Here is a 12,649-nt window from a genome sequence, read left to right on the forward strand (position 1 = left end):
CCCTGCTTATAGGAAAGTAGTCATTAGTATTTTTATGGATTGCAAAGTGGATTGTAGTACATTCTTTCAAAATCAAATCATCTGTAAGCCATTTATTTTTTTAAAGGTAGTATATGATGAGTTTGAAATGATGTTTGAAATCATAGTTTAGGGATATACAGTATTTATGAATTAAACAATCAACTCATTCACTGCCATTGACAGCTTTAGACGTCAAAAATTATTTTTAACTATTTCTATTAGTTTAAAATGTTTTCCTCTTTTGCTAACAAGAGTATGAAAACCTAGAAAATGTTTTTTATTGTACATTTAGAACAAATATAAAATTTGTGATTAATCATGAGTTAACTATTGAAGTCATGCGATTAATTATAATTTAAAAAAAATACCGCCTGACGACCTAATTTTTTAAAATTATATTTTCTTTTCTTTTTTAAATAATCTTTTCTTTTCTTTTTTTAAATAATCTTTTTTCAAAAAAGAAAGATTATTAAAACACCATTTAGCTGTTAAAAGACTAATACATATTAAATATAAATATTTTTTCCCCCTAGGTTTTCATACTCTTGTTAACTAAAGTGGAAAAAAAATGTTAAAATTAATAGAAATAGTTCAAATGAATTTTTGACGTCTATAGCCGTCAATGGCAGTGAATGAGTTAATATAGGCAATTCTTAAAAAAAAAAAATACTGGCAAATCTTTACAGTGAATCCTTGTTTACGCAGCAGCTGGGTTGTCATGTGACATTAGATGGCAAAGTTACCGCCATACTTACTGTCTTCCATTTGATCATGACAGACTTATAGCTGAGAGGTATTACTTCAAATATTCACTGTAATTAAGACACCACTGTTGTGCTAGCATATGTTAGGCTACGGCTTGCATATAACGGAAGTCTTCATAAACAGAGGACTTCCTGCAATCAACTGATTAAAAAGCCAATTAATCAGTCTGCATGCAACAATCACAACTGTTGTGTAATTATAATTGTATTGATGCAATATTTCAAGTCTTAAGATAATAAATCCACAATGATGTGTGGAACAAAAGATGAATAGCTTAATCATGCATTACACGAATTTCCCGTTGACGTCATTGTGTCAAAAGTATCACATTAACTCAACATATTTTTAGACACTATATAAAATATTCATGTACTGCCAACAAGGAAAGAACCAGGGTGACTTTCTCATTATTTGACAGTCACTTTGAAATATTATTGGTGTTAGTAGTTTGGTGTCGCGGCCATATATTTTCTCGGTGACCCCGCTTGTCGGTGTGCGTGCGCGCGCCCGTGTACGCAGGCGCTAGCCGGGCGCGCGCTCGCTCGCTGACTCTTCAGAATGAACAGCTGCTGACGAGCTACTCAACACTCGACGGCTACAAGTCAAATTGTGTTTAACAAGACTTTGAACACATTGTTAATACACCACCAAGGGAAATGGTTAAAAAAAAAAAGAAAAAGCTGAACGCGCATAAACGCATCGTTTATCACCAAAGGGAGACAGAAGCGGAAAGTCACAAACTGGAGCCGGTAGGAAGTGACAGCGATGATAAAACACGCTTTTTTACTGCACTTATATATTTTTTGTCATGTCATGCTCAACAGTGTGTTTTATTCCCTCCATCTGTCTATGACACAAACGAACCTGAACTCTGCTGGCTTACCGTCAATGGACGACTAGTCCGTCCAAAGTGTTGAATCTCATTGCGGGCTCAGAAGAGAGGCTTTGTAAATCCGTTCTGATGCTGTTTAAAATAAATTATAGGAATAAAAAAAAAAAAGGGGTCCAACTAGTAATCTCGTCGTTTGGGTTACGCGGAAGAACGTCCCGTTGTCGGTCGCGTGCCCGACGAGAAAGATTTCAGACATACATGGCGAGTCCAATCTGCAGACTACAGTCAATCGCTTTGGGTGAGACTCTCTCTCTTTCCTCTCTCCCTCTCCCTCTCTCTCTCCCTCTCCCTCCCTCCCTCCCTCCTCTCTCTCTCGCTCTCTCTGAGAGACATTTGCCTTCTTGTGCCTTCTTCGGATGTGATAAAGAAGTATTCAATTTGAGTTAATTGATTGCAACACTGCCAAATAAAAAAAAAATCCCCCCCAAATAGACTAAGCAAGAAAGAGTCTTGCCTTCGCTTCGCCCACTAATAGCACACATACGTTGCTGAAAAGATATTGAATTAATGGCCACTTTGTTTATATAGGAAGAGCAGCCATCTGGATCGAGCAACCCCCCCCTGTCACCATGTGCAGTAAGAAGGGAGCAACAGTTTGCAAGAGAATGTGCCATAAAAATTGGCAGTAAGCTGTAAGTAGCACTGGTGGAAGGATTAGTGTCTAAATAAAAAGAATGACTGTTCTAATTAATTTGGGGCTGCAAGTTTGCAAGAATTGCAGCATCTCCTGGGGTAGTAAATAAAATGGAAATATCACGATTCGGGCTGGGTCTATTTTGCAAATCTGGCTCCGTTATTTACAATATTTACGATTTTCTTTTTTAAATGTCAGCACAGTCGTAAGGTAGGGAGTTCGTTGATGGAAAATGGATGCCCAAAATTGTTTGCAAAACCTTCAAGGTGTTGCTACGATGAAGTAGGCTTTACACGATCAGGATTTTTTTGTCCGATCAGCTAGTTTGATAGAAATTGATCACCGATTTGTTTAAAAAATGCAGCAATATTTAAAGTAGACCTTAGACCGATCTGATTGGCTGGATCGTGATTGGCCGATATTTTACATTTTGATCGGTTCATCGAATTAAGACATTACATGACGTTATTTTTTTTCCGCCCCATGCATTTCAAAGGCCGTCAATTATATGTGGATTTTTTTTGCTATTCGTGGGCCGGGCCAGACCACCACGAATGGCGTTGGTCAACTATAGAGTAAATATAAAAGTTATTGAAAGACATCTATCTTTCCCCTCATTGGACGGGATCGGACATTTGGTGGCAGTGTTGTGTGTGCGCGAACAACTCATTTATGCTGTTTGATCCCTGTTTAGCTTGTAGCTAAATCGCTTTGTGGTTAAAACGGCTTGTTATCCCCTCAGGAGGCAGGTCCGACACAAAAACGAGTGGCTATTTGTCCATTACTTTCAATGCATTGACTAGTGGAAACGCGAAAGTGTGTTTCCGTTACACTTTTGCGATATATTTCCAATAAATGCTAAAAAAAAAAACACCTCTTGAGAACGGAAACATTGTTGTGATATTTGAGAGGTTTCTATTGGCACAAAATCCGTCTGCCTGCGCCTCGACGAAATCCACCAAAATCCCGTTTCACCACCTGCGCCACAAGTTAGACCTGGTTTTACCAAGTCTACCAAATTCACAAATATGGCCAACTAGACTTGCCCCAGCATGAAAATGACAATGCACCCGTTTTAAAATTTGGGTTTATGGGCGCGAGATAGTTTGATTCATTAGTAATGTGTAGTAGTTCATATTTCTGCCTTTCGTGCATGCAGGTTTAATTCCTTGTCAGTTCTCAAATTTGATCAGTCCAGGGTCCCCCCCGCCCCCCGCCCCCATAGTCAGGTGTGATAAGTAAGCAGTGTATAAAATGGATGGACAAGAGTGATTTGGCATGCAACACTAACTCATGTAATCTACTTTGAATGATGCGATTAGACATTAAAATCCCATTATGCACGCACAGGTCAAAAGCTCACAATTGTGAGTGCTTCGGACTCATAAGTGGCTGCCCCTTCGGAAATAGTGATCAACTATAATCGCAGTTTTGATGGGCACAGTTGATTGCTAAGGTCAGCATGTTAACAGTGTCATGGCAACATATTGCCTAGTGTAAATGTTGATGAGGACGCGACCTATATGATTTACATAAGCTCCCCTAAAACTTTTTTTTGTGTCTGATTTCACATTGGTGGACTGGTGGGGGAACAAAGGGAAAAAAATGGCTGATTCAAGGGTTCGGGGTTAAACGCATTTGTACACATGTAAAATCAGTCTATTCAAGTAAAACACATTTTCATACAAATTGAAAACAGCACTCGTTTGTTCTCAACATGAACATTATTCATTAGCTACAAGTGACAAGTAATGACAAATGGGACTAGAGCAGCCATTCTTTATTATAAAGCTGGATGCCCTTGCCTACATAATGTCGGTACAATTTGTCATTGTGAATTTTTAGAGCAATTGACTACCCATTTATGATAATTACTTCCACATACTCAGATGCTCCAAAGTCAAACACAATCTATTCTACGATCCAAGTCATCAAACAAATGTAAAACTACCTTTAAAAGACATCTTACATACATTTAATAGTTTTTTTTTTTTTTTTTGCACATAGCACTGTGATGTCTTATCCATGACGGATAATGCCATATACATTCTTCCAGTTTGGCGGACTACGACAGCCGTCTGTTCATAATCTTGAATAATCAGAAGAGAATTATTTAAGATCCATTTTCTCATTCTAAAAGCAACAAATGATACCATACATTATTGTGTTCCCATGTCCACATTTTATTACAAATGAAGCAGTGTTTTAAGCAACCATGAATTTTTCATTTTTAACTTACTCATGTTTGTTTTTTCCTCCATCCCAGAACCTGCATTCCTGGACACCGCACCACATGAAAAGTAGTTCAACAGGAGAACTAAAAATTTGGATAATGAAGATTCACCAGATCCGATGACGTCATTTGCTTCTCTAAGGTAAGATTGGGAAATGTGCACATGCTAAATGCCACATTTATAGTGTGAGCTTTTTTCATGGTTTTTAATTGATCTGAATCGGATCATATTGAACAAAATATTAGATATTTTTGGCTTAATAAATAATTGGAAATTTTTATACTAACATTAACTCACATTGTATCACTAACCAGGGCTGTTTCACTCTAAAAACAGTTAGGTCAAAAATAACCCAAATTGAGTAAAAAATGGACCAACTCAACTTTTTGGGTTATTCAATTAATCCGAAAAGTTGGGTCAAATAAATAACCCACAAAACAACCCAAAAATTGGTGTTTTGTTTATGAATTTAATTTTACCCAACATTTTGAGTTATGTAATCCAAAAGGTTGGGTTGGTTCATTTTTGACCCAGTTCAATTGGGTTCTTCAATGTAACCGAAAAGTTTGGTAAAATGAATAACCCACCAAACAACCCAACAAATTGGGTTGCTTTTTGGTTTATTATTTAATTTTACCCAACGTTTTGGATTAAATAAGTAAAAAAATTGGATCAGTTCATTTTTGACCAAATTTAATTGGGTTATTCAATTAACCCAAAAAGTTGGGTCAAATGAATACACCACAAAACAACTGAAAAAGTAGGTTGCTTTTTGGATTAGTAATTTAATTTGTTTAATTACTCAAAAAATTGAGTCGATCCGACATTTTTTTACCCAATTGAGGTTATTTTTGACCCAATCGTTTTTAGAGCACATATACAGTAAAGTCATATTTTCCAACATACTGTTTAGTGTATATGATTTGATATGATTTTGAGGTCACCTCAAAAAATCGACATAACCACTCATATTAGTATATATTTTAAATGAATACCAGAAGGCATTAAAATCTCATTCAGCCCTAAATTCACAGTTGCTGGTGGTTTTCTAGCAGTAAAAAAAATATCACCGGGTCACTATCAACCAATGGAGACGGTATAGGAGCTAATTAAAGATATAAAATATGTTCAAGTTCGCAGTAAAGTCACCGTTGAAGAAATATTATACACAGCCTGCAGGCTGGCTGTGTTCCTGCGGGGAGTGTTAGCGTGTTCCTCCGTCAGGGTCTTGAATCCCTCCCTTCCCCCACGGACAAGAGTCTGCTGCTTCTCAATGGTTTCCAATCCACATCCATATAGTGACTGCACATAACTTCTTTTAATTGAGTTGGCACGGAAAAGTCCCCCTGCCTCTGCCTGTAATTTAAAAGTTATTCATAACTGACACACACTCACGCATGTATTATCCTACAAGTCATTTTCAATGACTAGCCTCTCATAGGCCAATCAGGGTCCATTAGATTCGGGGATGAAGACAGATATGAGGTGACCGTCTTGGTGTACTTGATGAGCAGAGATCAAGAAGCTTTTTACCTTGGCCAGGGCTAAAGAGAATGTAGGATGTGAAATATTAAGAATTCCTCCACTTCCTCCTGTCAGATCCCAACCATTTATCTCATGTTTCCGGGTGAGAAAGATTCAACTCTTGCCTTCAAGTTAGGGGTGTTGATTGGTAAGTTTGTGCTTTCTTCATTTGGGGCTGAGGCTTTCGAGTCCACATGTGGCCGACTTGTATGCCTCAAGAGAATGTGAAGGGCAGCAGCAGGTGTCTCATGGGGCAAAATGGATCATAGTCATGCAGTGACCCTTAAATATTGCTTTGAAGGAAACGTATCGATGAAAAATACAGATTTGAGTGCCCTAAAGTTGGACAATTTCAGTGGAAATTGGCACAACCACTTCCATGAATGACATATAGAGTGTCTATTTTTGTCCATAGCAGCTAGGGGCGGACATTTTGTCGACTGAAAATGACAACCATTCATGGCTAAACTTGCGAACGTCAGATGACCAAACTCAGAAAACAGGTGAACTGTGATTGGTACTTACCTGAACCCCGAGCAACCGTGATGTCATTTTCACTCGACAGCAAGTCGCTTACCAAAAAAGCAGTATACTTTAAGTATATAATATAGAGTATACCTAAGTTAATTTTTCGAGTGTACTTATTCTTGTACTAAAAATAAACTTTAACCCTGGAGAACCCACAGGGTCAAATTTGGCCCCTATAAATTCTGCTACTCAAATAACAAAGACCTTTTTTTTTTTACAAATTTAACTTCAAAAGGCCAGAGTGCCACTTCTGACCCCTGCATGGGGCCATCTAGTGGATGAATATTGCACTTACATGAGCCAGAGTGGTGGTGACAAGATGGCTAAAATGCAACAAATAAAACAAAAAAATTATATTGTTCAATGTAGCTGTGTATTTGATTGATTATTTTCTTAAATTCTGAATAGTTTACTGACAGTTTTTGTTATTCAGATTTTTCGAAATGATACCCCTAAATCCCAAAGGGTCAAATTTCGCCCTAAAGTTTCGCCCAGTGTCTTCTCCGTGATCAGACTGTACCCACTCCTCCGATGAATATGCATTGGACTCGGGGCACTCTTCGTCGTCCGATTGAACGTCCGCCTGAGCGTGCTCGGTTGTGCTCCGCGATTTCCGGCGTTAGCATCGCTAGCCGGTGAGGCTTTTTTATGATGTGATCATAGCCGCCGCGTCAACGCTTCCAACTTCGGCGTCAACCTCGGAGTCACCATCATCATCATCGTCGTCATCAATGTGCTCTTTAGCATTGGTCGATGCTTTTCGTCTTTGAAAAAAATGCTCAAGCGTGAGCTGCTTGCAACCGGTCGCCATTATGGCTTCCTCGGCCATGGTCCCCTCAACACTCAAGCTCCGCCTCACGTCTTCTACTGACGCCTACCCAATCTTGTCCAAAGAGAGTCATCGCTGCCATCTAGGGGCCAAAAATAGGCATTATACTAACTAGATATGCTTGATACTTTCAGCACAGCTGGCCAAGGCTTTCCTCCACCCATTTCCCCCCCCAAAAAAAAAAAAACTTGGTGAACGTCTTTTAACGTCTTTGGCGCTCCTCTGTAGGTTTTTACTAAACGTCATTTAACGTTTTTGGCAGTAAAAGAGTTAATCTAGAATTAAGACTCAGGAGGCAGCAAGGGGTCTAAACCAACTCCAAAATGCAACCTCACAGCAATGACCCCGGGGTTTTTCCGGCATCTAGCTGTGCTTCTTTACCACCTTCCTGTCTTCTCCACTTTCTTTCATCCTAATATTCTTGAGCCGAAATTGCTCAAAAGTTAATAGTTAACGCTTGATGCCACCCCAGCTGCAAGTTGCCCCTCTGAAAGCCAAGCCGCCGTATCCTCGGGCTTCCATGGCCTAAATTTACTCGAGCTCAGAACTTGAAGTCGAACGCCGGGCAACCCAGGAAAGGACTGGTGTTAAATGAGGTTCTTTTAGTGCGTTTCATACGGCCAGACTCTCGTTCCACAGATGCGGCCTCAAACCATCTGCCGATGACCGTTGTTTTTGCCAAATCACCACTTGCAGTGTGCGTCTGGCAGATTAGGTGGTGACATCATGATTTTGTCGCACATTAGAATGATTTGACATGCTCTGTTTGCCCGTCTGCCGCATCCCGCTCCAGCGTTGCCTTTGACTCCGTCAAACTCAAATAAATGCATAAGTACAGTACTGTGCATGCATCAGCATCAGTAAATATCTCCTTCACAATTTGTGTCATTCTCCATTTTCAATGCACTTCTAATGGGGAGCCAATTTGTCCTCATCTACATTTCTATCCATTATTCATATTTTCTGCACACACAGCTTGCAGTTTCTCGCTTTTAGGCTAGCTCTCATGTTAACTTTTTATTTCCCCCCAGCTTCCCTTCTGCGTTTCCTCTCAGCTTTGCTTTGAAGTTCTGGCGCCAGCCCCAAAACAGCTGCTTAGACGAGGTGAGAATTTCATTTCATTTGATTTTTTTATTTTTTTTTTAGTTTTAAGTCAAGTTAAAATTCTTTTGACCAACCATGAAAAGTCAAACAATTACATCTTGTTGAAATCAGCCTGTTTTACCACACAGAGGCAGAAGTTCACTGTGTGTATCCACCATATTGACAACTTCACCGAGCAATCATTTAAATTATTGAAGTATTTTCAGAAGTTAATACTTCAGACGATACAATCTCACTTCTCAGTTGAAACGCTTCAAAGATACTTTTGTCACATTTAAACTAGTCAACCTCTCTGCTATTTATCACCTAAGAACACTTTTCAACAGAGCCCCCATAATGAAACATCATAGTACATTGAAAGGGGCAATAAGATGCATTTTTAATGATCCTCGAGGGGAGATTGGGCAGTTGATTGTGGTCTAAAAATGTAGCAATGCAGTAAAAGTAAGTAAAATAGGCTACAGTGTTCAATCCCCCCCCCACCCCACCCTCCTCTCTTTGCAGATACATACTGCGCATAAGTACACACTCATACATAATGATGTCGGCTTCCTCGGCCTCGTGTATCTCCTTACTTTCATCTGCGCTCAACAGAGCTTCTTTCCATTTCAAAGCTGTAAGTACAACGTCTCCACTCTCTCACATGCCATCTGCGGCGGCATCAGGCCAGGTAGTTCTTGAAACCACAGACGGCCACGCTTTAGAATGGGTTGTAATGCGAAAGCTTTGGTGGCGGACGAATAGACCATGAAAGAACCAGTGTTTACTAGTGGTGTAGTGGTCCGTAGAGATGGAGCTGTACTCTAAATTTGCACTTTTTTTTTTTTTAAGTAGTCCAGAAAAATTTCTTGTTTTTTGGTTTTAACGTACTTTAAAAAAAAACAACTACCAATCTAGCTACTATAAAAGTAAAGTGGATCACTTAGGTTAGTGTGTAACTGGCAGCGCCCACCCCAGAGATTGAACCCACACCGCGAGTAAGTCTCTGGTGCATGAGCGCAAAGCGCTTCCGTTGAGCTAAAACTTTGAGCCACCATCTGCACTACACAGTAAATTTTAATATAAACAGAGTCTATTTGGTCCCACTCTAAACAGAGTTGAATGTACACTTGGAAGAGAGGATAAAAAGAAAAGAAAAGTCACTCAAGGGTTGAGGAACAAACCCACAACTTCAGGTTAGGAGACTACAATCTACTCCCTGAGCCATGCAGCTCCTACTGTGTATCGCTTGTGTCAGTTGGAATCTTCATAGCTCCAAAACCAATGTTTTTGGTCTCTTGCAATGTCTCCTTTTGGATATTAGCAAACAGTAGGAGTGGCATTGTATCCAGAGGTGGCAAATCCAGCTCCAGGAAGTAAAAACGCTGCCACAGTTTTGCTTTAGCTCCTGATGCTAGCTAGCTAGCTAGCTAACAGCAAACAGTAGGAGTAGCATAACTCCAGAGGTGGCAAATCCAGGTCCAGGAAGTAAAAACCCTGCCACAGTTTGGCTTTAGCACCTGATGCTAGTGAAGAGGAATAAAAAATATTTGTCCTCTTTGCGTGTTCCAAAACTTGAAGACAGATTTAATGTAAGAAAAAAACACCTTTGCAAAAATGATTTTAATCTAACAGAGATCTCTGGACATCGTAACAGACTCCAATTCATCACTTAACAGGTGGAATTCAGAGCGCCGAATGTGTCTCTTCCGCGTGTAAAATGGCTTCTTATAGTTAAAACCGACCGCCTTTCTTTCATTTGTAGACAAAACATACTCTCTGGGTACTTTTCCATGAGCGATGGTGAAAACAGAGTCAGGGGTGCGTGTTCGAAACAGATTCTGTTCTCAAGGACCAAATGTGTTGTTGTGTGTTGTTGAGTTCAACACTACTTGCTTTACACGTCTATAAAACCTTTCAACATGGTTAATATAAAGAATTAATATGTTAATAATGTATAACAATGGTTAATATATGAAAATAAAGAATTTAAATGTTAATAATATCTAACACTAGCTAGCTAGCTAGCTAACACCAAACAGTAGGAGTGGTATAGTTCCAGAGGTGGCAAATCCAGGTCCAGGAAGTAAAAACCCTGCCACAGTTTGGCTTTAGCTCCTGATGCTAGTTAGCCCTGGTAGCACTCTGGTGGGGAGAGCCAGGCGACACGTTCCAAGATAAAACTACACTTGGATCAGCATATTGAAATATTTTTTCAGCAAGAATTATCTCTTTGAAAAAGAAATAATTTGCATACCGAGTGCGTGTAAAGCAGAGTGCAAAAAATAACAACTCTCGCAACTTTTTTATGTGTTTGTTATTTTTTTTCCACCAATTTATTTCCTGCATACATGTTTTGGCTTGATAAGCATTTGTTGCCCTGCACTAATGATGAAACAGAATTGCACCGATGAATTGAATGGATCTGTGGGAGAGCAGTGGAACATGTGGGAGGGCATGAGATTAAAGCAAGTGCAAGTATGGGAGAAGACAAGAGCGAGGGATTAGTGGAGTGGAGGGTATGAGAGAGGGTATTGCTGTGCAAGGTTGTTATTGAGGTGAGCCAAGGCTTTCAGAGATTATACTCACTGGTCACACATCAATCACAGGGGACTTACTGTCAGGAACTTGGAGGTCTTTTACTTCCTGCAGCTCCATCGCCGGAGTGACCCGTCGTCGGTTTGGGCCTCATTAACCCAGCCTTGGTTCAGCATGTTTTGATAATGGTTTCTAAGCAGCTAAGGTAGTGGCAGATAGCTGACGGATGTTGGTGGTGGAGTGACAACAAGAAGTATGGAGAGTAAATATATATTGATTTATCTTGAAAAGCAAATTGCGCCCCATTATTCTTCCAATGAATGATTTTGCCTTAAGGCAGTGGTTCTTAACCTGGGTTCAATTAAACCCTAGGGGTTCGGTGAGTCAGTCTCGGGGGCTCGGCGGAGGTCAAGACACCCACCTGACTCAAAAGTGGCTGGACAAATATGTGTAATATGAATTCACATGTATAACGGAACATTTGGTGTTCCACAGGGTTCAATTCTGGGTACACTGCTGTTTTTAAAGTGCTCTATAAAAAGATTTGAGTTGAGTGATGAGAGTCAACAGGATTAATTATCTGTATGTATATCTTTTTGTGTGGCTGTTATTCCAAAAGAAGGATCAACCTTAACCAGGGGTTTTAAGAACATTACCAGAGAAGTGATCCAAACTAGGGTGAACTCAAATCTAGCAGTCAATCCACCTTATTTCTCAGTATCGACTCGTTTGAAGTAGTCAAAGCCTAGCAAGCCCGTCTGAATTAATGTGTCCTTCTGAAAAGACTTTTATCTGTAGAGATGAACTTTTGATTAAAATGGCAGTTTCATCATCACTAATGCCAATTAGATTTTCCTATCAGGCTTGTATCTTCAAAGGATGGATTTTTTTTCCGCCTCTATTGGTTGACATTCTATCAGCACTATTTTGTGTAATGGTCTCTACACAGACTGCTGCAGGGCAAATGAGCAGATCGAGCAACTATGATAAACCTCATGTTGTGCCAGGTAAACAATATGTGACCCTTGAGACTCAAGATCAGAAAATGATGGAAAGGTCAATTCCATTAATTTTGTTGTGAACTGAAGACATTTGAGAGGTGGAACAAAAGATGCATATGAGAGCTCATGGTACAACCGTTTTTTTTGCCCCTCTGCTTTTGACCCCACTCCACCCTTTGGCACGTTACGTAATTTTTCCATATCGCAAACCCTTGTCCTTGGTACATTGCAGACTGTCACATTGATCCGTAGAATTCCACCTGTTAAAATACACTTTTAAATTTCACACTATCTTGGTGCCCACAGTTTCCTCCTAAAAGTTGACCCATGTGTTTTTGCAATTGGGCTTGGTGCGATCCCTAAACAAGATTGTGACCGTTATTGCAATTCTGTTCTTAATTAACTGAGTCTGTGGGGAATTTATATTCTGTATTTGTACTGGTGCTTTTTTGATGCTCTCCAACCATAATAATCAGTTTGATAAATAAAATAAAACCCAAATCAAGAGAGACTGCTTCTGTTTTGCAGACAATTCAGCATGTGGGATCAAAAATTCGGTTGCCCATTCCTTCCCTCATTTGGGACTCCTCTAACAGCTTT

The 12,649-nt window shown here is 39.7% G+C and overlaps 1 protein-coding gene and 1 long non-coding RNA gene across 5 annotated transcripts in view; one reads left to right on the plus strand and one right to left on the minus strand.

The window, feature by feature from the left end:
• tmem121ab (transmembrane protein 121Ab) overlaps window positions 1–1,916 on the minus strand; it is a 55,820-nt gene extending 53,904 nt beyond the window's left edge. The window contains exon 1 of the mRNA XM_077553492.1: window positions 1,670–1,916. The gene's annotated coding sequence lies outside the window, so the exon portion shown is untranslated. The remainder of the gene's footprint in view (window positions 1–1,669) is intronic.
• The window catches only part of LOC144039805 (uncharacterized), an 82,335-nt gene continuing 70,987 nt past the window's right edge, over window positions 1,302–12,649 (plus strand). For 3 of the 4 annotated variants that reach the window (XR_013289535.1, XR_013289534.1, XR_013289537.1), the window contains exons 1-4: window positions 1,302–1,535; window positions 2,207–2,310; window positions 4,579–4,687; window positions 8,459–8,531. This is a non-coding gene — a long non-coding RNA (uncharacterized LOC144039805). The remainder of the gene's footprint in view (window positions 1,536–2,206; window positions 2,311–4,578; window positions 4,688–8,458; window positions 8,532–12,649) is intronic. The other variant, XR_013289536.1, reaches the window with a different exon arrangement.

The sequence above is a fragment of the Vanacampus margaritifer genome, chromosome 19 (assembly GCF_051991255.1).
Source record: "Vanacampus margaritifer isolate UIUO_Vmar chromosome 19, RoL_Vmar_1.0, whole genome shotgun sequence".
Taxonomy (NCBI): Eukaryota; Metazoa; Chordata; class Actinopteri; order Syngnathiformes; family Syngnathidae; genus Vanacampus; species Vanacampus margaritifer.